Source organism: Homalodisca vitripennis, chromosome 5 (genome assembly GCF_021130785.1).
Source record: "Homalodisca vitripennis isolate AUS2020 chromosome 5, UT_GWSS_2.1, whole genome shotgun sequence".
Taxonomy (NCBI): Eukaryota; Metazoa; Arthropoda; class Insecta; order Hemiptera; family Cicadellidae; genus Homalodisca; species Homalodisca vitripennis.
This window is the reverse complement of record NC_060211.1, coordinates 96,356,048-96,383,726: the sequence shown is the minus strand read 5'-3', so window position 1 is coordinate 96,383,726 and position 27,679 is coordinate 96,356,048. Positions and strand designations below refer to the sequence as shown.

Below are 27,679 nucleotides of genomic sequence, written 5' to 3'. Positions count from 1 at the left end.
TTTTATTCACTTGCAATAAAGCATTCCAATAGCATAGCCATAGAATTACATTCGAATAAATTTATTACTTAATCAATGAACTCGTGTTTCAACTCACCTTTAATCGCCCTCAATTTAACAGCCAGGTTCAATTTTCCTGGAACACATTTTCCTCATAAGTGTCCTCATGAGCACGTGTTTCCAATTTAAATGTATTAATTACATAGTTTGGTTGGTACTTGATTTTATAAATAATCTTGTATTACTCTGAAAGTTAATGTTGAATAGGATAAGGCTGACTGACCAAACTTTCTGAGAAATTTGTAGAACGAGTTTCTCTACCTTTGGTTAATATAGGGATATTCAATAGATAGTAATTGCATTGAAAAACGATGTGTACGGTGCAGACTAATACAAATATCAATGGAACATGATAGAGCATAAAAATATTTTTGAAAGAGAAAAACTCAGTGAAACTGATAAGGGATCTGTATTTACTTAATTTACCTCTGCCTTTCAATGCTGATTCACACATGGGCGTTAATGCTGCGAGAGCGCTGAACCGGCGGAATGTCAGCTCAGAATTAACAATTCCAGGGAACCTGTCGTCTGATTTTAATTGCTTTGTGTTCCCTCTTTGCCTTTTATTCCAACACGTTTTCCCTTTTATTCCAGTAGAAACACTTGTATATTTTAATTGTATATCAATTAATTCAACCAAGAAAACTTACTTACAGAAACTAAACTCAAATTTGTACTTATTCTGTTTCAAAATTTTGATTTGGATCCATTTTGATTCATTGATTTTATTATAAATATATTATCTTCTGAATAATGTCATTGAAGTTAGCAAAGGCAAAAGTTTTTATTTGAACGCGCAGAGTAAAAAAATCCGTTGCATATAGGTTAAGATACAAAAGTGTCATAAGAATATTGAATTTTGTAGTTGCAGAATTTCATTTGATTCATTACACTTCCTTTTTATTCAATATCTGTGATCGAAGCCACCTTGCCGCCGTTGTCTGGAATAAGAGGCAAGGTTACATGGATGAAGCAATCGAGGCTATGGAAAGGAAATTCCTTTCGTGGATGGTACAGAAAGAAGTTTCCGAGAAGGATATATTAGGATTACGTCAAAAGCCTTGACTTTCTGTTTTTTCACTCCGTTGTACTACGATTGGTGTTACTGGTTACTGTAGATTTCTACGTGGCGACGATCTGTCAGGAGGATATATTGATGCAAATGTTTCGTGGTATTACATTTTTGTATGAGAGATTGATTTACTAGTCTCCGTTTTTGGGTTTGTATTTGCAACGCCACCAACCCTTATAAATAATAAATGTGTAATAAAACAATTTTGTAAACTTTTTGAATGAGTTACTGTAGACCTTAAAGCCGATTTGGACAATGCAACATTTAGTGCTATAGTTAGGTATTACGACAGTAGTAGGTTCGGTAAGTTGTTTGGGAGACTACATAAAAATGTAGCTTTCCTAACCAGTTCTGAAATTCAAAGTGAATGTAACCGTACAATATTTAAGATCACTCACAATCTAACCTTTATGTAAGTACCAATCATAAAAACAGTGGCTATACCAAGGTAAAATGCACGAATTCATGCTCATTCTCACTTATCATAACAATTTGTAAATTTTGAAAATACTTTTGTATGGTTTAAATAACTCGTTAAACTAGGTTTATAAAACAGGGTTGTAACAAAAGCAGCGGATTCTCCATCTGCAAAGTGTAATATATTATTCCCTGCATGCCAAACAGGGTTCACATTAATCAGTGTATGTCATGACAACTTGACAAGATGACAACTTGTGATATTTTAAATATGTTACAAAAATATAATTCTGCATAGGAGGTGGCCAAGCCGAAACACAGCGCAAAATCAGCGTATGTTGCGAAGACACCCGTGTTATTTGAAACACGATAAGAAACATAAAATAGTACAACAGTGAGGAGAGACAAACCACATGTGTGTCTAAAGTCTGTAATCCATGAGACAAACAGTCCAACACAGAAACTTCACCTGAAAAATGTATGCCATCTATAAACGCCCATATTGTTAAAAATTGATTAGTTTTTAATTTTATTCTGGATATTTTAGATTTGTTCTTTGTAATTTATCCATTATGTTTACAATAATATTTTGCTTTTTTTCAGGCTTCTACTCATTTCATCCTCATTGTATCAGCAGCCAGGTATGTATAATTCTATTCATCCAGCTAAGCATAAATGTGTTTTATTGAAAATAGTTTATGTAAACACGTAAAAAAATTAAATATGACTACATCAAACCAGCATTCTTAAGGGAGGCAGACCACTTAAAAATCTATTTTTTGTTTTGCTTTTTAGATTTTGCAGTTTTTGAACATCTTGAAATTTTCTTTTAGAATGATATTCTATGTTTTCTCATAATAAGTTGGTTAAAAATCATATTTGAGTGCTTGCATGTAAATTTTAAATCCCTCACAGTTAAACAATGTATTATCAAGGCATTGAACTATCTGCAAGCTTTTTGGTTATTGCGAGTTTAGGATGTGTTTATCAGTATTAGTGTTTTTTTTTTTTTTCAGATACGTTTACTTTTAACATACACAGCCTAGATAGACTAATCTCAGCAACAATAATGTTACAGAAATGAAATTCTAACACATGGGTATACCATTTACATAAATGTATAGACCAGAGGTATTGACTTTTTTGTGTTTTACCAAGCTTTTTTCCCGGTACCTTGTAGGACAATTTATCGAAAAGGATTTAGATTAGTATTGGCAAAACATGAACTGGAGATTATAATTATATTGAATAAATTTCCAAGAGAAGTATTCTGACGGACCAGCTTTTTCACATTATATATATATATATATATATATATATACATATATATATATATTGATACATTTCAAACATTGTAAAAAATCATTTATGCCAAACTAAAGTTGGTTGTAAAAATCCTCCCGTTATAATTTATTAAAAGTGTTAATGTAAATCCATGGTTGGCTAAATTCCAACCAATTTAGTTTTTGGGTAATGGGTGCCTACAATATATTAACATAGCGGATATGGGAATACTCAAACTGGTCTGCTCTTCTTAATTCACATTATACTTAAGGATATAAGTACTTAATGACAGTATAAGTACTGTCTGCTTATAAGTATCTTCGACTGCTAAACTGAAAGAACTTTAGCTTGCTTATTAGTAGCTGATAAAGTAATTATTATTCGTTCAATATGATATTTTATATATTTTCAAGTTTCTTTTTTTATAATTGTGGTTTTCTGTAAAGGAATGTTATTCATGTTATTCACATATTCCAAAACTTACTAACAGTATTTAAGTCCTCAGTTACTAAGATCCTTAGGAAATCTCTGATTCATACGGTGTCAAAAAACCGTTTACTACAGGTTGTTTTGGTTTTTTCATCGGTTGACTAAAGATGGCTCTCCACAGTGAAACAGAAATATCTCAATATTCTAGTTGTGCTTACAATTTTTTGACACGGTGTGAACCATAACACTTAGATGTTAGTTACGTATAAGAACTATAGTCGGTTACTATTTTAAACTAATATCTAATGTTGTTATACACAATGAATTTGTATTCACTGACAAAAATTGTATTGTGATATTCCATGAAGGTAGAAAACGTTTTAAAATATTCTAATTGGCTTGTTAAGGTGTTGAAGTTAAAACAACAAACGTTGCCAAGACAGCGTCTCACTTCAAGTTCGCATCTCGATTCTTTGTGTACGAGGGCACCCTTGAAACTGCTTGGAACTCGGCAACGCGCACTGTTTAACTTTGAATCCAATGATTTCCTTCCGAGAAAAGGCGGTGAAACTCTTATCTATCTATATCAAAAGTAAATTGGTTCCCTCGTAGAAGATAAATCGGTTTTGAATAGTGAATTATATGTTTTACTAGAAGACTACCTTTAGTAAAACTACTGCGATATTGATGTTCGAAGGCGTAGTCAGATATGTGTTGTTTATTGAAATGACGTGATTAAAAAGAGTGTATGGTCTGTGGTCAAAGTTAGGAGCACCCTTTATTAGTAATACGTCGCTCGCGTCTCTTATATTATGTCTTATATTAAGTCATTAAAGCCTCTTTGTCTTCATATTTGAAATACCATGCCCGAAGGGAAAAATGTGTTGTGAACAAAAAAGGTTCCAAAATTAGAAAGAATCAATCAACAGTGACAGCATATAAGAAGACAAGCTAATTTGAAGAATTTAATATCTTGACCCATAACATTTAACTGGAAAACAAGATATACTTCCTTAATAGAACAAAGATACAAATATGAACAAAATGCCTTAAGCTAAGTTAAAAATTTTACAATAACATACCTGGATTCTAAAAACGCAAAATTCTAGAAAATTTAAAGATTCATTGTCTGGAGGAAAGGCAAATGGTTTGAAAATTACACCACGTGTTCGGTAATCCAAGGTATAAGAATGCTATTTAAATATTGTTCCAAATACGAGGACAGAAACTCAAAGGTTTTTAATATTTTCTTGGGTTCCTTACAATTGGATCGCCTCTAAAAAAGCAGCTCAATACGTACAATAAATTAGGACAGACTGTCGGTTTGTTCACAGCTCGTTCACAAGATAATCAACAACCTAGTCAGCACCGCATTGCACAATCTTCTATACGTGTTTTTTTCTGCTATGGCGGCTTTTGGCACTATCCCAACTGGGTAATTTGTCTGTCACCGCTAAATCATTTAATTTGTATCCACAACAACAACAAAATACACATGACATTCAACTTTGTGGTGCTACCTATTGTTTTATACCTTAATGAACGTATCTTGTCAGAGAATTCCTTGAAGAAGTCTTGCACAGACAGATAGTAGTTCTAGTTCCTAACTCTATTTGTTACTTTTCCACAACCGAATAAATTGTAAACATGATTTTGATTAGTACGAAAACTTGTCGTACGATTTGGTTTAATATTATACACTTGGATATCCATACAAATATGTTAACTGTACAACTCGTACGTTTAATCAAATTGGTAATTGATCGGTAACACTGATTTAGAATAACTTAACAGCCTCACGACCCAGCGGCAGCGGCGTGTCCCAATAACTTATTAAGTATACTAATTATTACCTCCTTATTTCTGTAATAAATAAAATATGTTACAATGTGAGTCTTGATACTTATTCACTCAGCTCTTGACTAAGAAACTAGATTCTGTTGGCTTAGTCACAAATCCGTGACTTTAATAATTCCTTAAGAACTTCGTCTTTGATGTTTTTGATGATTTTGAATATTTTTGTACGGTCAGAACTTAGCTATGCTGAATGTTGGAACCTAACTCTCTACCCAATGTCTACCCACAAGCAGAGGCCTTTCCTAGGAGTATTGCGTGCATATTGTATGGAAATAAATATCTTTTTTCGAACCCATAAAACTGTGAAACTAATAATTTTACTAAGTTTCATTTACTGCGCTAATGACATATGATAAGAATTCATTATTGAGCGTAAGCGAGTGCTGGAAAAATCCTTTGTCTATACGTGTGTCTGCATATTTATATGTTCGTTTTGTGCAGTATGTATTATAAACTTTAAATTTTAAAAATGATGTGTACTTTCTTCTCCCCACTGAACTCACTAAGAAAGTTAGAAAATGTCATTCTTATATCTGGCCGGAGGATATCTTGAAAATATAATGAACTATAGTTTTACAGAATTACATGTTACAGATTATATACATTACAGTAAAAAATGGTTTTACTAAAATTTTATTTTCATCACATTACTAATGAATAATTAACCCCCAACGCGAAATGGCGTTGAAAAACAAATATCAGGATTTTGTTATCAATCATAAACAACCTTAACAAATGTTGTAAAACATGATTTAAATTATTAGTAACACTCTGATACAAACGGCAATGCTATTATCAGAGTGATTTTGAAAGCGGGATGTGTTATCTCTTTAATAACACTTTCCACTGATTCCACTGTATGGCGCAAGTTGTCAATTAATCGATCAGTGTGACACGGAAGTGTGAACCACTATCAATAAACAGCCCCTCCCGGCCCCGCCACGGCAGTGCCACACCCCCGCCACACCGCCTGCCATGGCGCCTACCCCCTGTTGACCCTGTACATTACTGTTATTGGACACCACTACTCTAAGACGGTGTGAGGTCCTCTATTCGTTTACGACCGATCGATAATTACCACCCTACTGTTTAAATTCATGCAGCTTCATGAAACTGGAACTACGCACGTGTTTGATTTAGAACAATTTAGTTAAAAGTGTGTTTTATATTAACACTTCGGAATCGTTTTCGGATACTGAATTTGTAATACTAATAAATGCATTTGCATTCTTAGACATTTAACGAGTATTTGTAACCATGGGATTTCGTACCAATTTAATACGCAGTACTGTGTCAGTATAATTATTGATTGTATTAGTAAAGTTATGTAACGCACCCCTAGCGTCAAAACTCTGCCACCATGTCATATGTATGATTTATCTCCTGTATAACTAGTACAATCATATATACGATCTATGTTTTGCTGTAATACACTTTTTTATAGCTCAAATTCACTGAAAACGGCATGATAGTGTTTTAATGGTTGATTATTCCGACACATCTCGCTAGTTATGTTTCCACTAGAAATTATTGCAGTGATGCACGCAATTTCCTATTGGATTACGGGAACGTCACTTTTCATAAAACATAATAACACTCTTAAGATATGTGTGTTTACTTATCTAGAAGAGATTCCTACCTCAAATGATCCATTTCAGAACAGTTCAAGTTTAAAGAGCAATGCTTTAGGACGTGCTACAGTCGGGGAGTAAAATAGTTTGTACGAGTAATAATGTAACACTTAACAACATTCAATATTTTTTGAATGGATGGCTCACAAACTATTTAGGCCAGAGTGAGGAATACAAAGTCCGTAGTCATCTTAGTGAAATAACTTACAATATACTATAATATATCTTTATGACAATTTTGAATCGGTGGTATACATTGTAATATATTGCTTAAATATTCATTGTTAAGAGGATCAAAAGTTCTTTTAAACAAATTACTACTGGCTCTTGTTTTAGTGCGTGAATAAGCATTTATTGTTGAAATTAATTATATATAAGGCATAAGCCATAATAGAAATGTGCTGTCGCCAAAATCCCAAAAATATATACATTCTCGATATGAGGAGCTTACTTTAGTAAAACATGTCTACTTAGGGCAACCAAAGTAATTTCTCTAATGTAAACCAAAATTTGGTAAATCGGTTAAATAGAAATAATCATATCCAGTTTATTTCTTCTCAATGTGTGTACTTATTCGTGAACGTTTAAGTCATGATTATTTTACGAAAATGTTCTTACAAACGGTTGAGAGATAAATACCTATATATTTTTTGTTTTGTTTATAACGCATGTTACGCATGTCGTAGTCTATTACGTGAAAATATATCATTCTTGGTTGTAATCTTTTGTTCACTTGAATTCGACGAGCCAAAATCGACGATCAAAATATGTCATTTAAGAAGATATATATGATCCCTCTGAAAGAGCTCTAAAAGTATAAAATATATCTGTATTGCTGTACGAGGAGACGAGGTGAGGTCGCTATTAATCACTATTGAGGCTGAATCGATGTGAAATATGAAACCTCGATTAATCGACAAATATGGACAGGAGGCCGGACGGACGGACAGACAGACAGACAGACGTCAGTGGCCGGTGCGCCGCGGCGCCTACCCCCTGTTGATACTGGGATGTTGACGCTGACGTCCCGCGCCCGTTATACATTCCGTATGGATTATTATTGAACCAAGTGACTTCAGTTTCCACCCGACGTGTTTACTAGAGATGTATATGTTTCACAGTCGTGCCTTGCTGTACATTTCCCACTATATATTTATATCTTGTTTTCCTAGTGGTTCTCAAATTAATTACTCGTAAATATAGTGTACAAAATCACCCTATTGCATCGTACCGCATACGGAAAATTTGGCTTCTTGTGGTAACGATAACTGTCCTATAAAAAGCACAACCAAGTTGAAACTTTGTACAAAACTTTATCTTATAAAATGTCGCGTCTAAGTTCGCTGTTCGTCATTTCAACATGGCAGACATTTAATCCTTAAAAATTCACAACTCTGCTATTCATGAACCTTGTAAAGAAACAAAAAAGTGTTCTGATTAATTAAATAAATAAATGCTTAATTAGGAATCACTCAAAATGTATTATATTTAATAAACAATGTTTTTGGTTTCTAAATGGGTTTCGTGATATTGACTATTAATTGCCTACGCAAATTCCCATGAGAACTTCTCTACCACTAAAATGACTGCCTTTAAGAATGATAAAACAGTTTAAAATTAGTACAAAATTTATATTTTAAATAACTAAATTGATCATTTATTTCCATTATGGTGGCCATCTAAACTTTAAAATTTACTAAACTGTATTATTTTTTTACTGTTCTGGAATGTTTCTTTTATAAACATTTGTTGTATCTCTATAATGTTTTGAGACATTGAGTCCGTGTATATTATTTGACAGAGCCAGAAGAAATATCTAATTTACTATCTATTATTTTTAATAATTCAACACTAATAAGGTCAAATTATTTTAACATTTATTCTCATTACTCAGCAGTTTACTAATGTGCGTAGGAAAATATTAACATACTAGGTGTTCTTGTAATTTTTAATATTTTTTCTCTGGATTTCTTGAAGAATTTATCTAACTCTGAGAGAATATGTATTGAAAATATTTTTTAACCTCGTATAATCGCTAAGTTCTTTCCTATAACGTATTTCTTTGTATGCTCAGGCGGGGATAAATTTTGCAATTTTAAAGAGATTATTAATGCCCATGCAAACGCTTTAGAGCTTTTCTTGTATGGTGTATACTTCAAATACTTATGAAGTAGGATATGTTGGTGATTTTCTTGTGTAAATCAACAACAAAACTATCGAAACTATTATTATGCATTAATTTTATCTTCAAAATAAGGCAGTTCACATGTGTAGCGCTAATTAAGGGCGTAAAGATTTGTAAGGTTAAACATTCATTATTCTTGTAGGCCTAAACCCAGATGGCCGCCAGTATATAGAAAACAGTAGTGTAGATACTTGATCCTACAAAAAGGTGAAATTCTATGAGGGTAGAACTTTTCTACGAAAGCAATTTACAAGGATGAATATTTCAGTGGTCAGTGTCAAAGATTAAAACTCAACAAATGAAACAGGTCAAGCAAAAAGGGTAAGCTCAGTGTGCGAGTTCGGTGTGTCAGAAGTCGTAGATTAAAACTTTAATTACGGTACCTAGCGGGGTTCCAATTGCTGGGAAAGATAAAAACCGACGACTAATTAAATGGGTTAGTGAAGAAATCGTTACCCGGCTCAACCCCTCCTGTTATGATTTCTCTGTTGCCTGTTATTGCATTCAGGAAGTCTCGTATCACTGACACTTTTTTAATTACACGCTTTAAAGTCCCATCAACCTGCCTTTTTGTGTAACATGATGTATTGTGAGAGTGCAGAAGTGTTACAATTGTTACATGTTATTCGATAGTGCAATTATTTATATACGTTTCATTGAAACTTGAGTTCTATTCCCTATAAATTGATCTATACAAGAACAATCTATGGTTTAAATTTATTTAATTAATATATATAAATATATAAATATAAATATATAAACTAGATATAGGTTTTATTTGTTCAAATATCAAAGAGAAAATAATTATGCTCCTCTATTATGACTTTCAAGTCCTATGTATGCTTTAGTGATTTTAATGTGCGTTTATTTTTATTACAATCGCTTAAATTGTTTAGTTACCTTTATTTTTTTATAAAAAATAATCAATCATGTTTTTACAATAGGGAGATGCTTTTATATCTCGTTTGGGCTTAAAACTGGAAAGATAGATAGTATGTCTAAAGCATTTTAATGAGCTACATTTCGAAAATTGTAATAATACTGTAATAAAAAAGTTAATCTCACGGAGTGCAAACAAAGGCGTTGATTTGAATTTAAATTTAAGATGTTGGTTCAGTTACAATTGCAGCGTCATCATAATCCTAGCTATCTAATAGTTATAATTTTAAAGAAACCAAGAACATTTTCTTAATGTTGGCTCTATAGAATTTACGACACTAATAATTATATAAAAGTAAATGAGCAGTTTATTATTTTAAACACTGTATACTGATGTTCATATAATCCGTATTGCATGCAATGTAGTATATTCTCAAATATCGTCGTAAGAACCATTAGGATTTTATTTTTCTGCAGTGCATTAATATCTAAATTTGGGATGATGCACCAAATGTACTCTGTTTGTTTAAATATATGGAATTATACCGCAAAAATTACCTCTAGTATACCACCAATAAACGATGAATAACTCATTTTAAACACAACAAGAAAAGATAACAGGTTTTTGGACATTTTCCATCATTACATTTTTCAATAATGCCATGATCGTAAATAAACAATAATAACAAAACATGCAGATGTTAATTGAAAGTAAAAATGGGTATTTTCATAAACAACAGTGTACTAGAAAAATGTTATTGTAATACCAACATTACTGATCAATCCCCAATATTCATTTGCAATTTACTCTGTACAAAAACAATTGGTTTTTACAATTTAATAATATCGTAGAAGATAATTTACAATATTGTATGGCATGCGTTAAATCTGGAACAAAAATATGTATGAAAATAAATCAGACGATCAAATAAGTACCTTCCAAACATAAACATTTATTTGTAGACTATTTACAATTTTAACCAAAGAATGGTTGCTTGGTTAAAAAGTTAAAACAATAGACATAACTGCACCCTCAACCAATTGAATAACCCCCTTGAACCACAAACTCATGTACAGAGTTGTAGACACCTTGCACCAGTAGGCGCCTTGGTGGTTTCCTATTTTCAACACGCAAGTCTAAGGGCAGCTTGTTCAAAAGTTTAGCCCTGATCTCAGATAGCAGAGCTTCGTAAGCCAGGGGCCCGCGCTGCGCGGATCTAAACGCATCCCGCTGTCTGGTATTTAACTCATGAATGTCCCTGCCTCCCCTCAACACACGTTTGGAATGACAGTAAAGGACGGTCTCATTCGTATTTGTATAGAAAGTCGTGAAGGTTTGCAAATCAGGTTTTCTGAAACTGGAGAGTTCTCTATTTTTGCAATAATTAATTCTGCTTTATTCTGAAGGACGACAAACCTGATATGAACATTAGCGCATGCTCTCCACAAAGTTAGTTTTATGACATGTATGCGTATAGTTGGCCATCATAGGCCATTTTCAGTAGGCATATTGCACAAAATTCTGCCAAATTCTTCAAAGCCTGAGGACAATCTAGCGTAGACTACGTCCACATTTATTTACAAGGACAGACATTTAAAGTTAAGTTTAAACTGTTTTTAATGTTTACACTTTCAAAATTAATAACTTACTGTACTATATGCAATAGTCCGAAAACCCCGTTAAAATGCAAGTGTTACCAAATGTTTTTTTATGTTAAATATGTTTTTCGGTGTTTTTGACAATAGGCCACCTCACAAACAATGGTATAAGTTAAATAAGATTTGTTCTTATCAAAATCTGTATTCTGATTTTATAATTTCCGTCCTTTACAAGTATTATATATGATTCAAATATTCAGGGCTGTAAAACAATGGAATATAAGGTACAATGGCAATATGAATAACCCTTTTACCTCTCAAACGTTTGATTTAAAAATAGTTACCATTTTGTGAAAGCACTAATAATCTAGTGGATGCACGCCTGTTTCTAAAGTAAGATATCGAAAAATTACACATCATATCGATATGAATACTATCACTGTGTCTAGCGGCGTACAAAGGGGGAACCGTGAACACACGTGCCGTGCCGGCCGGGTCGGTCAAGTTGGGCTAAATTTATTCCCCAAGCATCAGCATAAACCGCAGTGGCCGGTAATAAAACGTGCCTCAGCTGCCGATAAATCGGGCGAGTGAGCGTAGCGAGCAGTTCGGCTCAGCACCACACCGGTATCAGCGCCGGCCTCCGCACCTACTGCGTGAAACATCACCTCCGCAATACAATAAACATCTTTTCGAGCCACTTATCCACTGAATTTAGCGATGTACATCAATTAACATGATCAACGTTTCTATCAAAATGCAAATGCACTTAAGGTACGTAACCACTTACGAAGATCTCGTCCTAGGATTGTCTCCCTGAGAACATCGGCACTGAAGCGAGGAGCGTCTACGTCAGTGCTTGTCAAAATGATAACGTATACTCTAAGACAGGACTGCAACACCAACTATGAGTCTACCATAGATGAAATTTGTAATATAGATGTTTAACTGCGACATTGAAGAGCAATTGAAAGTCTTTTTCTTGTCAGCCAATAATATTACTTTACTTATGTCTTATTTGTTTTGCTGGATTTAGGACTTGTTCTGATTTATTGTATTACCATGTCCCTGTTCGTAAAGTTACTGTGATATTTTTTTCCCAGTTCCTAGCTAATGCGGTATGTGTGTTGCTTTAATTGTTTTCATACGTTTTTTTTTATTTTTCCATTAAGATTTCTATTGATTTTTGTAAAGTAGTCAAAGCGTAAACAAACAAAAAATTATGACACACTTACGTCACGTAAAGAAACATTAGAATCGGTCAAAATGTTCAAAACGTTTCCAAAAATATGTATAAACTATATTTTACTGTATACTGTACGCCACACCACGCGTAACAGACGACGTTGAAGTTGAATGCAAAATTTCAAGTCTTTAACAAATTTAATACACAACAGGTTCGGTCGGCACACAGTTGGTCGTACAGAAAATAAATGTTCCTCCAGAGTATATCATTCTCGAGATATCATCCTGAGTTAGGCTTTGTTAACGCTCAGACAGATAGTATGGTGGGGCATGCACTAAGATCGAACTCTGTCTTGTCTATATACAAATAAACTGATACAACGGAGTAACGAAGAACCCGATAGAATGTAACGAAAAGTACGTAACGTAAGTTAAAATGTCATATCGTTGTACAAAATTATGTTTACAAATTTGTGTATCTAAGAATTTTCCTTGCCCATGGCACCCCAGGACCAATGTAAAAATGTTCTCTAATGCTCAGCCAATTTCAACGGAGTGGCATGAACCATCGTTAAACTCCATGTTCCTCATATGTAAAAAAAGTTTCATGTAATATTTCAAGTGTATTGGTAAATTCTTTATAGAGATACTGTGTAGACAGCCAGTCAAAAATGAATGTTCCCAGGCTCTCAAGAGATATTTTATGTTTGGTGTTAAGGTTCAATATTTTTAGTTCAAGTTTAAGTTTTCTCCATGATGACAAACATCACAAATTTATATTCCATTATTCTGCTGTTGATTGTCTTTCTTGATTTCGATAGTACTCAAACTCAAACCCATCCAATTGTAAAAACCATAATGAATGTACATAAATATACTTTTTATGTTTCCTCAGTTTGGGAGTCTCTACAGAGAACATAAGCTGTGTGTTAGTTATATGTATATTCCAGTTGAGTTGTAATGTACGTTTTAATGTCCGAGTGTTCTATAATTTGTTTTTGTGTTTTTACTATGTTTAATATATACCAAAGTACTAATCATGATTAATGTGATTATTTCAGGTCATCGATGTTGGCTTTACACTTTTTTGTATCTCGATAATCCATGAATTGAATTGAAGTAAATTGAATTCCTAATAGCCTATCCGTGCATCTTTATGTAATGAAAGTCTAAGTATTTTTTTATACCTGCAAGTAAATGTTAAACACGTTTATAGTATAGTTTATAGTATATTCACCGACGCATACTGTACACGGAGCACATACTGTCTAGGCCAGTCTTTGTTCCTCCGGTATATCTCCCACAGTCTCCCATTACTATTCAAATGTATGCGTACCCGCTCTACTGCCGTATATTTACAATGGCTTACGCCGCCTAAGTGTTCATTTAAACGGGTCGAAACAATACCATTTAATTACGCTCTCACACGTCGTATTTAAAATGAATTCTGTTTATTTTAACGTGTAATTTGTCTGTTCCCGTGTTAAATGGTGGGTCGTCTCTTCTCTGTACAATGTGTTGATTGCTTGACAGCCGCCGGCCCTCACTGTTCATCGCTGACATTGTTATGGAGATGCGACAACTTTTGGACTAGTTAGTTGTCATCTTTGTTCTAAAGTTTCTACATGATATCATTGTTTGTTTATAATATTGCTGAAAATAATAGCTTTTATATAATTGAATATGTTTGAAAACCTTGTAAGGACCATTTGACATAAAATACCTCACCTCGTGTTACTGTTTTTTACCTTCAAGGTCTACCTTGGTCCAACTATAATGTGAAGAAAACTACTTATTATTTAAAATATATATGTTGATATTAAATTCATAGCCCTTTAAGGTAATATCTTTCAATACAGAATAAGTAGTGAATTACTCCAAATGAAATTACAGGCTTTTAAAGTAGAGATTTTAGGCAATATATATATATATGTGTGTGTGTGTGTGTGTGTGTGTGTGTGTGTGTGTGTGTGTGTGTGTGTGTGTGTGTGTGTGTGTGTTTGTGTGTGTGATTTTTCTTAAGTAATATTCGTTTTGAAAAATATATTTCCTTTAGTTATAAATTAATATAAAAACTGATGAAGATAAAAATATGAAACTTTTCATAGTATGTATCACTTAACTATGGCAAATGGCTGGCAAAATCCGATTTATCTTCACAACTCTTCCATCGCCAAAACCAACTTAAATCTATAAATATTGTAACACGCGAAATGTTTTGTTATATATAATACTGTACAGCAAGATAATAGTAAAAGAAATCTCACAAGTGCCGATATTGTTTTTAAAACACAAAATATGTAACATAAACCTTTTTTAATCTATAATTTGTAGGTAACAATTAATTGTCAACGTTATTTTTTTCATTCTTAGCCATACATCAGAAGTGTTACAGAGAGATTTATAAATGAGGGTTATCTTAAATCTTGAATAACTTGTTCATAATTGTACTCAGTCTCTCTATGCGTAAACGTGGTAGAGGTGCATGGAACCAGTGAAATTTGTCTCTGTCCTGGCGTGGTGGGATAAAGTGAGTCGTATATCTGCAGCCCGCTAAGATAATATTTGTTTTGCAGCCACATAACGGATATGTTTGTTATCAATAGATCGTGTGGGAATCGCTTTGTTTAGCCGATAAAAAAATCCCAATTACTTATCGCCTAACCCCGTACAGAAGGTGCATCCTTTGCAAAATCCGAAATAAATTTCTCTTTCAGTGCTCTACCTGGAACCGGTTATTGAACCAATCGCTAGGTGGAAAATTACAGGAAAATGTTTACTCTCCGTTACGTTTAACAGCGTGTTATAAAAATGAAGAGGCATTTAATTCACTTAAATTTTATATGTAGGTAATTATGTGTTTGTTTGTTTATCTTTCAGAAATATATTCCTAATTCGTTTTTTACGTAAACTAATTAGTGATTTTGCACTAAAATTATTTGAAAAATTACCAATTGTGGTAATACTACTAATGGTAAAGAATTGTGAAGAGCCGGTCGTACGAGCAGCCATCTTGATTTCCAAGAGACCAATATTTAACTTCAAAGAGTTCTACGCCCTTATTTTTAGTACTAGAATTGTGGGAGTTGTTTCGTTTTAAAGATGCGATTAATATGTCCCTACAAGCCATTTAATTGTTTCCTTATTTTATTTGTTACTCAGAACTAATTATGTTTTACGCGTTTTGTTTTAAATATTCAAGCAGTATTCAGGGTACTAGTAAAACTGAAAACGTGTTTGCCTATCTATTAATCACATTTTTCTAAATGGGGCACTTGTCATATTTATAGAAAAACAAAAGCTTCCTAAGTTGTTATAGGTAAAATTTTAAGTACATTTCATTACACTTCCCTCTTCAATATGAAGATTATAACCGGGATTTTATATTATATTCAGTTTAACTTCACTGTATAGATGTTGAATATCGGTGTGGTTGTCCAATTGGTTTAATTATATCGCATTGTCTTTCTAGTTTTATTAACACATTTAAAGTTTTATATGATGTAATAAAATACACTACCACATCATACTACCAGCGTTATCTTAGTGGTTTTCTATTGGAATGACTCAGTAGATATCAGGCCGACACGGGGGGGCGGGGGTCATCAGTTCTATTTTGTCATCAGGCTTAGGTAACACATGAATGTCCTAATTTTGAGACTGGAGAAGCAAAGGTCAAAACATTATTTTCACAATGCTGAAGAAAATTCAAAAGGTCGAAAATAAAATGGTAAGCAAGTGTGATAAATGAACAGAAAGTCTTAGATCGTAAAGTAACCGGAGTGTAGGAGGGAGGGCATGAATAAGCAAGTAATAGGCAAACACTGTCTTCAACACGTACCCCGCCTGAAAGGGAAATAAAATAAAATTTATAAATCAGAGGCGGAATGATTCCGTAAAGATGTTAGGGTCGCAGCCCGAGAAGGCATACATTTTTCATGTGTTTTAAACATTCAGGGCTCGGTTTAGTGTTAGACAACTGTGCCGGCGGAATACGAGTGTGAGTTTATATTGAATAAACACGAGAGAACATACGAAAGTGACGGAACGAAGATTTTATTCGCCCTTCTCTTTTTAATAAATTTCGGTCAAAGGATTCATGAATAAGCCACGAAACGCGAAACGTCAAAGAAGTGTAATATAATATTCCAATCAGCTTTGCAGCTATTGTTATATAAATACAAGAAAAGTAACTTTAAAAGAACGTTTAATCTCGCAGCTCTCAACTGAAAATTGGCAAAATGAATATTTTAGAATGTAATACGTAACTGTCTAGTGATTCCCCGCTTATTGAGTGTGCTAAAGTGGAGCGGTATTAGCTTTTCAGATTCTATTCTTCTCGCCTTTGTTTCGACAAAAGGATAAATCACGAACGATTCAGTTCTTGAGTAGGAGAAATTCTTAGTCACCGGTTCTTTTCAGAGATTTTTGCAAAAAATGCCAAGAGAAATGTTTTTTCCACTGGGATACGTTTCTAGTCTCCTTTATTAATTCAGTTTTCATTAATTCACTCGTACTACATTTTTTTTACTTTATATGTTAAGAAACCGTTTACTTTCACTTACTCTTACGTTATGGTTAATAATAGTCCTGGAGCCGAGGTCCAACTTGCACTGTTTAAATAAACAACCGGTTTTTATTCTTGATTGAGACCTTTGTTCCTAAAAAAGAATTCTATCGTCAGCCATGTTAGCTTAGGTGGAGGGTGGAATGTGATTATGTCGAAAGCGTGAAAATATTATTTAACAGATTATATTTAAAACTATATAAAACTTAAACTACCGGGCATTTGTATTTATGTGTGTGGTGGTTGATTTTAATTTTATGAAACTAAGAAAAATATGATCTGTGAAAAATTATTATTTCCTATTTTTTACCCTTTTAATAACCTCACGTTTCGACGCTTTCGTATTGGGAACAATACAGAACAGTAGGAAATGTGTAATTCCTACTTAATCACAGTCCTGTATAACCTCAAAGGGATATAATACAGGACTTGATACCCTACATGTGGTCGGCATTTGAGGTAAGGGAGATAATTACAATATTGTAAATTACGTTTTGTGATCAGTAAGCAAAGGAAGTTCCGTTGACCAAATCATATTTTCTGATTTTTTAACCTTTGTTAATTATTACAAAGATGTACCTCGTAACGGTATTATTGACGGCGATATACAGGTAAACAGAACAGAGAACTGTTAATAGTTATCATACAATCAATTGAATTGTATAGATGATTATTTTATTCCTGATTATTGTGAGGTTGGCGATTTGTTTATCTGTCTTAATTCTGTAAGTAATTTTGAACTAAGAATAATTTCTGTAGCAAATACGTTTTCTGTATTACATCACCATATACGTAGTAAACGTGATGTTGTAGGTGTCAGCAACGATGCTCTAATTCTAGGTGCCGATTCCTAGCTTTTAACAGATTTTTGTTATTTACGTGGTGTCCTTGAAAGTTTCACTATGTCAGATGGAAAATATATTCCTTTGGAGCCAATAATTTTCACAGTAATTCATGAATTAGTTTTTAACATAGCACTCTGGCCTTAGATATTTGCTTAGACAGGACTAGCAGCGTGGGCTAATTAAATATAAACGTTGGAGCAAATCTTTGTAGTTAAACTAGTGACATGTATAATGGATTCAAGATTGTTAGATAAAAGTTAGTGGTCAGATAAGTATCATTATTTTTGGAAAAAATATTGAAGCTTTAAAATACTTCAATATAACCCCTCTTTGTTCTAAGGAAGGACGTGTATTAGTTAATAATTATGTATTACTACATTTTGAGTTTTCCTTTTCACACCGCGTTGAAACATTACTAACCAGAGATATTAGGCTCTTTCTGTGAGGATCCAGCAATTCATATCAGCTTATACAGGTGATTTGACGGGGGTTAAGTTATTATTATCATTTGTAGCAGCGCGAATGATATTTTCCATTCAAATACAGTGAAAATATGGCAATTAGCTTTCTACAGAAGTGGTGTGAGCTGCAGTGCGATGAATTGCGATGATATATCCTGTCCTGATTGCGTATTGACCTCGTTCTGAACTCTGACAATGACTTGTAAATTTTGTTATTTTTCGTGCTGATAGGGAAGTAATTGCTCTTTGAGGCTTGGGTCGAAATTGCGCCTAGTTCGATTATCGTCATGTTTGAACGTGAACGGCGCGCTTCGTTGCGACGTTGAGTTGGGGGATAAAGAGAAAGGGGAATATGTGAGATATAGAGAACTTCGGTCACCGTGGTTATTGCATTACAGGAGCGTCCTTATACCCTTCTCAGTGTTTCATTCAATACTTTCAGTAATTTCAGAAAATTCAATCGGCCTTCATTCCACCAGCCGATTATCTTTCCTTCGCCTTTATCCATCCATCTACTACATACAACTATACATCTTTGAGTACATCTTAAAATGGATTTACTTATATAAATTGACATGAACAAGCAATAACATTAGGTGTACATATTAGCTTATAAAAATGTTTATGAACGCTTTGTTGGTGAAGAAAAGTTTATTAAAATGCAAATGCCTCCACTTTCATACAGGACTTAATTTTGTATGAGGTAATAGCATGTCTAACATCAGGGAAACATGTAAAACTCCACGACCACGAAATCAATAATTAAATTGCTCGTCTACAAAAGACTCCCAATTATTATTAGGAAACTACTTGGAGTCTTTAAAATATATAAATATCTGTTTACTTTATAGCATGGTGTAGAGAAATTAGAGAGAAGTCTATTAGGAGCTACTTTTTAATGTTGAACGTTTTGATGAGCAAGTCTAAAATATCTAGCATCATGGCACCTATCAAAGTGAGTGTTGTATTTCACAAATTTTAGAGCATGTTACTACCACTGTTATAAGTACTATGCACACAATGAGATGTGCAGAACTGAGAATGATGCAGTCCAGTGGGCACAACGGTCATCGCAAAATAACAGAGTCAAACAATTTCGAGCGTAGCTAATCTTTGGAAGGATAACCATTAACAATCATGTTAATGTAAGGAGTCTGCTCGTCCAGTCATTGGTGGTGGTCTCGAAGTCAACTTTGAACTGTTCGTTGGTTCCCAGGTTGAGTTAGAAGGCTTCCTAGCCCTAAATTTGCCTGGCAGAAAGACACACTTTACAAATATTGTCAATCGTTCTAGCACTAATCGCATGTGCTGGAACATTGGTATTACTCTTAAAATAGGTATTGTGTATTAAATTATTCCGAGTACCATCACTGTGTTAATACTTGTTAATTGGTAATACTCTCTGCCACGATTCAAAGTCACATATATTGCAGTTTTATCCTCAAAACAAAATTCGCTTACTCAGTTGAATTTTCGGCGTATTTACGTTGCTATTGACCGGGTGTTCAGAGCGTCCCTCTCCCTGTACTGGCTCGGGTTTGGGCATTGTCTGAGTAACGTGACAAAGTAACGTCGTTACCAACTACAACTGAACAAAGTTATTTGTGACAAATTTAACACTTGATGGGTGGGGGAAATTCTTCATTTTTCGCAACAAATGTCAGGAAAAACGATAATGGAGTTTTTAACAAGTTTAACACTGGAGAGCGGGAAGTTGACTTCCCGCAGGACCTGGGAAAACATTCAATTGTCTCGGATTATGTCCGATCGATCCGTGCCCGTTAATTGTCCTCTACCACCGGAGGGAAAATCCCACATGAAACTAATTTCACGGAACAAAAACTGCTCCTTCCCTTCAAGCTCTGGATGTGCCTTTGTTGTGCCAATAATTGAATTGTGAATTAATACTTACTTATTTATCTAGGTCTGTACGGAACTTTCACTGTAATAATTTATCGTTTTAGTATTGGAAAAGCTGGAAGTTGCTTCATTTCCCTATAATGTTCATTAATTACCTCATTTTGCCTATGTTCCTTTTTATACTAAACGTTCGCTGGAAAATTATGAGGCTTAAGGGTTCAAAGATAGTTTAATACAACTTTAAAAGCATTTTGGCAGTTGTTATTAAAGCTGTAGTGACGATACAACAAAAAAGGAGTACATTGGTATTTTAAAAATACTCTGTTAAAAAATAATTTAAAAATAGCATTTTTCAATAAAATTTAATACTGATTATTTGTTTTGTTGCAGGTACAAAATGGATGATATCTGTTTGGATCGTACATAAAGGTAGTATCACTCAGAACTTGTTTTCACTACGGTAAAGAAAATACGATTAGCCAAAAATAATTTTAACACTGAGGTAGGTTATATTTATTACTTTAATTATAAAAGTCTAAGGATATCAATAGAATAGTTTCGTATGTAATAATTAAATGTTATGTATATATCACATATATTAGCTTTTATTATTGTAAAATCTTCTCTAATCTCTTACAACCTTCTAAAATGTTTTTAGTTTACAAAATAACAGGTTTCCCTACCATTGATAATGTTACAGAAATAGAAAACACTATATATCCTTTTCATCAAGTTTGAAAAGAACCGTAAGACACAAGTTTAAGGCTAGACAAACAGTCACTGCACTTGTTCAGTGCAGTGATGGTTGTTACTTGCTCCGAATACCTTAGAACCCCAGTTATATCCTTCAGGCTTCATCAATTCAAGTTCATCACCACATATTTTCTTGTTATTTTTATTTTATTTTATACGCTTAACCTTATGCCTTAAGATGTTTTTGATACCTGATTAGTGTCATGGATTCCAATTCACGAAACAGTGTTTTATTTTTGTAATACTATATATGCCAAATATTTTCGAAAATCTGTTCGTCCTATTGTCATTCAAGACTATAAACAAAGGTTCGTCTATATATATATATATATATATATATATATATATATATATATATATATATATATATATAGTTTTAGAAGTTACAATAGAAAGTATATATGTATAGTTATTATGTATAATAAAATACCCTTCATAATGTCAATGTACAAAATCCATAATGAGGATTTTCTCGTGTATAATGATTCAGTCATAATTAATATTAAACTTTTAAAGTGTTGGTGTACACAGCACGATCACAAAAATGTAGGTATTTTTATTTGGCTAAACGTTAGCGAAGCCTGTCAGTCGAGGGGCTGAAGAAATGTTATTTCTGAATGCCTTTTTGCTCAATATCTCCTGAATGAACTGACCTGTAGACTTTTACATGAGGCTTCATTTTTGTATAGGCAACATCGAGTTCGATTATGATGTATGTTCTTCTGCAGGATTTGGCCGAACGTTAGCGAACTCTTTTGCCTTGGGTTCTATGGGTAACCATAATGGCAATGAGAAAATCGCAGAATAAATCTGTTTAAAAACAAAGCGATTACAATCATACGATACTTTAACATGTGACATGTTAACACTTGTTACATATGTTAATACGATAATGTTAACACTTATAATCTAACTAACAGAATGAAAAGAGCCATACATTTGAAATACTGCAGCAACCTCAGCAAAGCTTACACGACAGACATGTGGTGTGACGTACCTTGTTAACCGCAGTTATAAGACCTAAGGCCCGGCCTCCACTTGCGATTTGTTGTCGCGCGATTGTTTTGTCGCAGTCGCAAAACTTAATTGAGGTGCATCCACTTGCGACAGAATCGTTGTAGATTTTGATCATGGATGACATCGAAGCAAGTGTTTGTGATCGCGCTTTTACTTCGTGCTAGACGTAAACGGCGAAAACATAATTACTGGGTTCACCCAATAACAAGTCAGCGATTACTAAAAGGGCAGTTTCACAAGTTATTTGAAGATTTGAGTGAACATCCTATAAAATTCTTTCAGTATTACCGAATGACGAAAAATAGTTTTTTGATGAACTTTTGAGAATAATTGGTCCATCAATTACATATAAAAACACAAAATGGAGATTGTCTATACCACCAGAAGAACGTCTATCAGTGACTTTTGAGGTGAGTAATAATTACAGAAAATCAAATTATCTTATTTTGTTTATCTATTAAAAACTCTTTATTAAATCAAAACATTTTTAAAAAACACAAGTACAAATTAATAAAAATCAAATGTTATAGGAATAACTAAGGGTTAGTAGTTTACCCATTAAAAGAGTTACGATAAATCAAAAAGATCACTTCCACTTGCAGAGGGTGATGACAAAACACTTCCTGCAAAATCGTTGTAAAAATTCTGCATTGGCCCAGTATTTTGTGGATACACAGGTTGGTTAGAATTATGTCCGTAAGCAGAATGGCTATGCTGTGGCTGTTGTGTATGTTGGGAAGAGCTGATGTAACCAGGGCGTGGATTAATGTTTCGAGCTTGCCTCATGACGTTTAAAATTTCTATCTTAGCATAATGCTTTTGCTCTTCATTTAATTTTCCTAACATTGGAACCAACATTAAAGCGAAGTGTTTATCTTCATTACCCTCGTCACTTTGTCTTGCTTTCAAAATGTTCAATAAAGATGTCTCATATAGTTTGCATTTTGTTTCTTACTATTTTTTACGCCTTTCACGCTCGGTCTGTGCATTAATGCCAAGTGAGCATCTTGCAGTAGAATTACCTTCTTGAATGTCATCAGATGTATCATGTGGTTGCTCTGGTTCATATCCATCCGTTTCATTGAGGGAGATATTACTAATAGTTTCTCTTCCTTTTACAAAGGGAACCAAAAACAGCAACGCATCAAAATGGATATACTTTCTTCTTTTTGTTGCTCCTTGGCCTGATGTGGTTTTTCGTTGTGCTGCAATTTTCCCCTCAAAAAGCAGTCCTTTAAATTCTTCCACTTTTTTTGAACGTCTGTACCTGGAATACAAATTTAGTATTAACCCCCCTAGAATAATTAAAAATTATATTTTATTGATTTCAAATGTAAAACCTATGCCATAACTTCATCATAACACTTTTGATATAGTACCTCCTTATTTTCAGAATTTATTATTTTCAGGTACCTTGCCACTGGGAACAGCTTCATTTCGTTACACTTTGAATATTTATTGGGTGCCAGCACAATTGGTCACATCATTAAAGATTACTTGCTCAAAATTGTGGACATGTTTACAACCAATACACATGCCTACCAAATCAGAGGAAGATTGGAAGGAGATAGCAAAACAATTTTTACTTGCGAACGAACTTCCCAAATTGCATTGGTGCCATTGACGGCAAACATATAAGAATTCAGAAGCCAAATCACTCTGGATCTCTTTTTTACAATTATAAAAATTACTTTTCGATTGTGTTACTTGCTGTAGTAGACGCAGACTATTGTTTTACAGCAATCGATGTAGGATCTTACGGTAGTAAACAGTGATTCAAATATTCTGAAAACTCCGCACTAGGTGCAAAGTTGATTGATGGCAAACTGAACATCCCTCAAGCTCAAACTCTTCCTAATGACGAAAATGGAAAACCTATGCCATTTGTTATAGTTGGAGATGAAGCATTTGCTACATCAAGAAATATAGTGAGGCCTTATCCCAGGAAGAATTTATCCATGAAACAAAGAGTTATACAACTACAGAATGTGCCGTGCTCGAAGAATGGTGAATGCACGTTTGGTATTTTAGCCAACAAATGGCGAATTTTTCCATCGGCCATTGAATGTCCAAACGAACTTAGCGGATGACATTATTAAATCATCCTGCGTTCTCAACAACTTTGTAAGAAGAAAAGATGGTATTCGAGTTGAAGATGAATGCTATGAGTGTCCGCTGGTATGTATACAACAAGTCGGTGTACGGGGTACCTCTTCAGGTATCGAAGCAAGAGACTACTTGGCAGATTACTTCATTTCACCTCAAGGCTCATTACCTTGGCAATACGACCATGTTTAAATCAATAAGAAGAAGTTGGCATAATAATACATGGAAGTGATTTACAGAAGAAACCTCTGTTTAAAAAATTGTTTAATACATGTTAAGAGTAACTAAAGTTTAATAATTTCATTATTAATCATTTATACAACCATATCTTGTTAGCCAAAACTACATTTTGGTTTAAATAAATTGCTAATAAAACTATGAACGATGTTTTATTTACAGAAACCTATTAGGTAGACCCTATTAAAATGAAATATTGAAAAAATGTTTCTTGTGAAATAATAATAAAAAATAAACAAAACTGTTGGGAATAAATTAAAAAAGCATACAATATTTTAATAGACGATAATATAATAGATTTATAAGATAATACAATATCAAAGACGAAAATAAAATTGATAATCGGGAACATATAGAACTGCAATGAATCCGATAAGATATAAATTATAAGTTAGTGTAGGCTACATTTTTTAGATATCCTGTAGGTGGTATTTTTTAGCCAATTAATGCTATCATATTTAAATCACTCACCTTTATGTTTCTTTTCTTTTGATGTAAGGTCATTCCAGTTTTCTATCACTTTACCACACACTTCAGTCCACAGTTTTTCTTTTATATTTTCGGTCACTGTACTCTTTTAATTGTTTATTATAAAGAGCCGGTCTCTTTTCTACTTCACTAATTAGCAAAATCAGTATCAATGACTGATAATACTAATTTACTAGTAGAGGTTTCACTGTCAGACATATTTATTTAGTTAACAAACAGCCAACCGCTCGACAGTACTCAGTCAAAAATGCGACTAAAATAATCGCCAGTGGATGCATGTCGATGCCTGTCCGTGTGACTCATTTTTATTTCCGCGACAGTCGCGTCGCGGTCAAAATAGGTCCAGTTTGCGTTTTTTTTAAATCGCAGTCGCATTTCTGTCGCATGTGGATGCGCCTGCATTTAAAACAATAGGTTCTATTTTTTGCGACTAAACAATCGCGCGACAACAAATCGCAAGTGGAGGCCGGGCCTAAGTACAGAATCGTCGAGTGTTACAGAAGGGAAATCAATACGTATAGATCTAAGATACAAGCGTAATCCAAGGCACGGTCGGCGAACATGCATAGTGGCTTGTAATGACAGACGTCTCGGGGAGGAGGAGGAATGATATCCGGAGGGTGGGAGAGGGGAAGTTACCCCTCCTCAACCCACACTAATGACTTGGGGAAGATTATTCGTAAAAATTGAAGTACACTTACTTTTGTATAGAGCACCAAGCAGCTTCACTCTTCCTCCGATAAAACACCATCTCTCTCGTTATTGATTTAATTTACTTATTTATAGGCGTCTTTGCTGAAATCCGTTTAACACTTGAGTGCATATATTTCGTCCTTATCCACGACACTCATCATGTGAAAAGATATATGCATAGTTCAAGTGGTGTGAATATATAAAATGTATTTCACAACAGTTTCTACTATGCTATTTACCGATCATATTATTTGTATAAACAAATTCCTATTTATTAACAAACAAATGTAATAAGATAAGATGAATAATGTTCTTCGTAATACTGATAAGGCAAACATAATATTAAATGTTTATCCTTCTCTGTGTATCGTAAACATATGGTACCCTTTTCTCTAAACTTAAATTGATACTCGATTGTATTGGCGACTCCAAACACGCTCATGTGAAGTCGTGGGCGATGTCTCATTTTTAAAATTTGGTTAGTAACCATCCAAACGTCTTTTTTGTTTTTCGTTATTTTTATTGGTTATTTAGAAAAAATCTAAACTTTTTTGTAGGTACTCCATCGTTTAAATATTCCAAAAGGTCTACAATGAAAACTAGCGTTTGGATGTATATTAGTTATATCTGTAAAATGAGATATCTCCTATATCTTTACATCCAGAAATGAGGTGATAAAATAATATGTTAAGAGGTTAAACATTCTTCTTATGAGGTAACACTGAAGGTTTGTCACTAAATCCAATTCATGCTAGTGGGTGTAAAGTAAAATGAGCAAACTGCTCTAATTATACCATTTTCTCAGTTTGATTTATAACATGATTATATGTTAAGGGTATGAATGCTGCCAATAATAAGTTTCAAAACAACATTAACTATCCAAATAAAATTAGAGAAAATAAATATAAATTGAGAAAAACTGAATGATTTTGGATGAATTTTTTAATCATAAAGACCAATTTTGAGTATGATAGAAATGTTGATTTTTGCCGATCTAATGTTTTATATAATAATCTTTAATCTTTAAATAGGTGGGTAATTTTTTATATTCTTAACTAATCTTAACACGTATGTTGTAGATCAATATCTGAACAAATTGAGAAGAATGAACCTAATGTTATATAAGGACGTAAAGAGGATTCGAGACGTACAGAAAGTAGAGGCAATGTTCTAGAGAGAATACGATTCGGAGAGAAGTGATCTGTCTGCATTTATATGAAACAAACCTTTATTCGGAATGACGCCATTGAAATATGGAAGGCAGCGAGCGATTCGGTGGAGTGAAGCGGTCGACTGCCCACCGCCGCAGTATGATGGCCATATTTTACATTTTACGTCTGGGCTCCAACTATAAATAAAAGCCATTCAGTTGGCCATAATTTCAGACCGTGTATAAACTAAATGTGGCCGGAGTTATTGAAGTATTGATCCTGGACGAACACGTGCTAGTAAGTCTCCAGTTTACGAGCCTTGTCCATTAAACAGCGGTTAATTTCAGACCCATTATCTTTACTGTGGACCCCAGTCGTTTATAGTTATTTTACTTAAAAGCATTTCGTTGACAATAGCACTGATAAGCGAAGTGACTCAAAATAAGTGATATATAACGAAATACGTTTGTAAAGAGGAACAGATGCTGAGATAATATTACTCTTGAACACTGTCAGTACAAATATGATTATACTCGTAATTTATATAATTCAATACAGTTCAAATGTAATTTGCTTTAAGACACTCCCTCCAAAAATACATTTTGACCGTCGAATGTTTTCCAAGCTAACATTTATTTAAATAAGATTCTGAATAATGTTCTTTTGATGGGGATTTCTGCTTCGTTCAAAGCTTTCATACTAACTTGTCAAAATAGTAATTGCATTCGGGATTATAAGACCATTGTTGAGGGGAAATATGAAAAGTGGTATTAAACATCAAGTATTGCGTCTTTGATCAATATAGACCAAATGTATTGAAGCGCATGTACAAAACTGGATAATATTTTGTATATCGATTGTAAAATGTACACAAAAACTTAAAATCTACTGAAATGAATTAT

The 27,679-nt window shown here is 33.6% G+C and overlaps 1 long non-coding RNA gene across 1 annotated transcript in view; it reads left to right on the top strand.

The window, feature by feature from the left end:
* The window catches only part of LOC124362554, a 257,948-nt gene extending 236,574 nt beyond the window's left edge, over window positions 1-21,374 (top strand). Inside the window, exons 9-10 of the long non-coding RNA XR_006922476.1 lie at window positions 2,153-2,190; window positions 20,722-21,374. This is a non-coding gene — a long non-coding RNA (uncharacterized LOC124362554). The remainder of the gene's footprint in view (window positions 1-2,152; window positions 2,191-20,721) is intronic.
* Window positions 21,375-27,679: the final 6,305 nt, after the last annotated feature.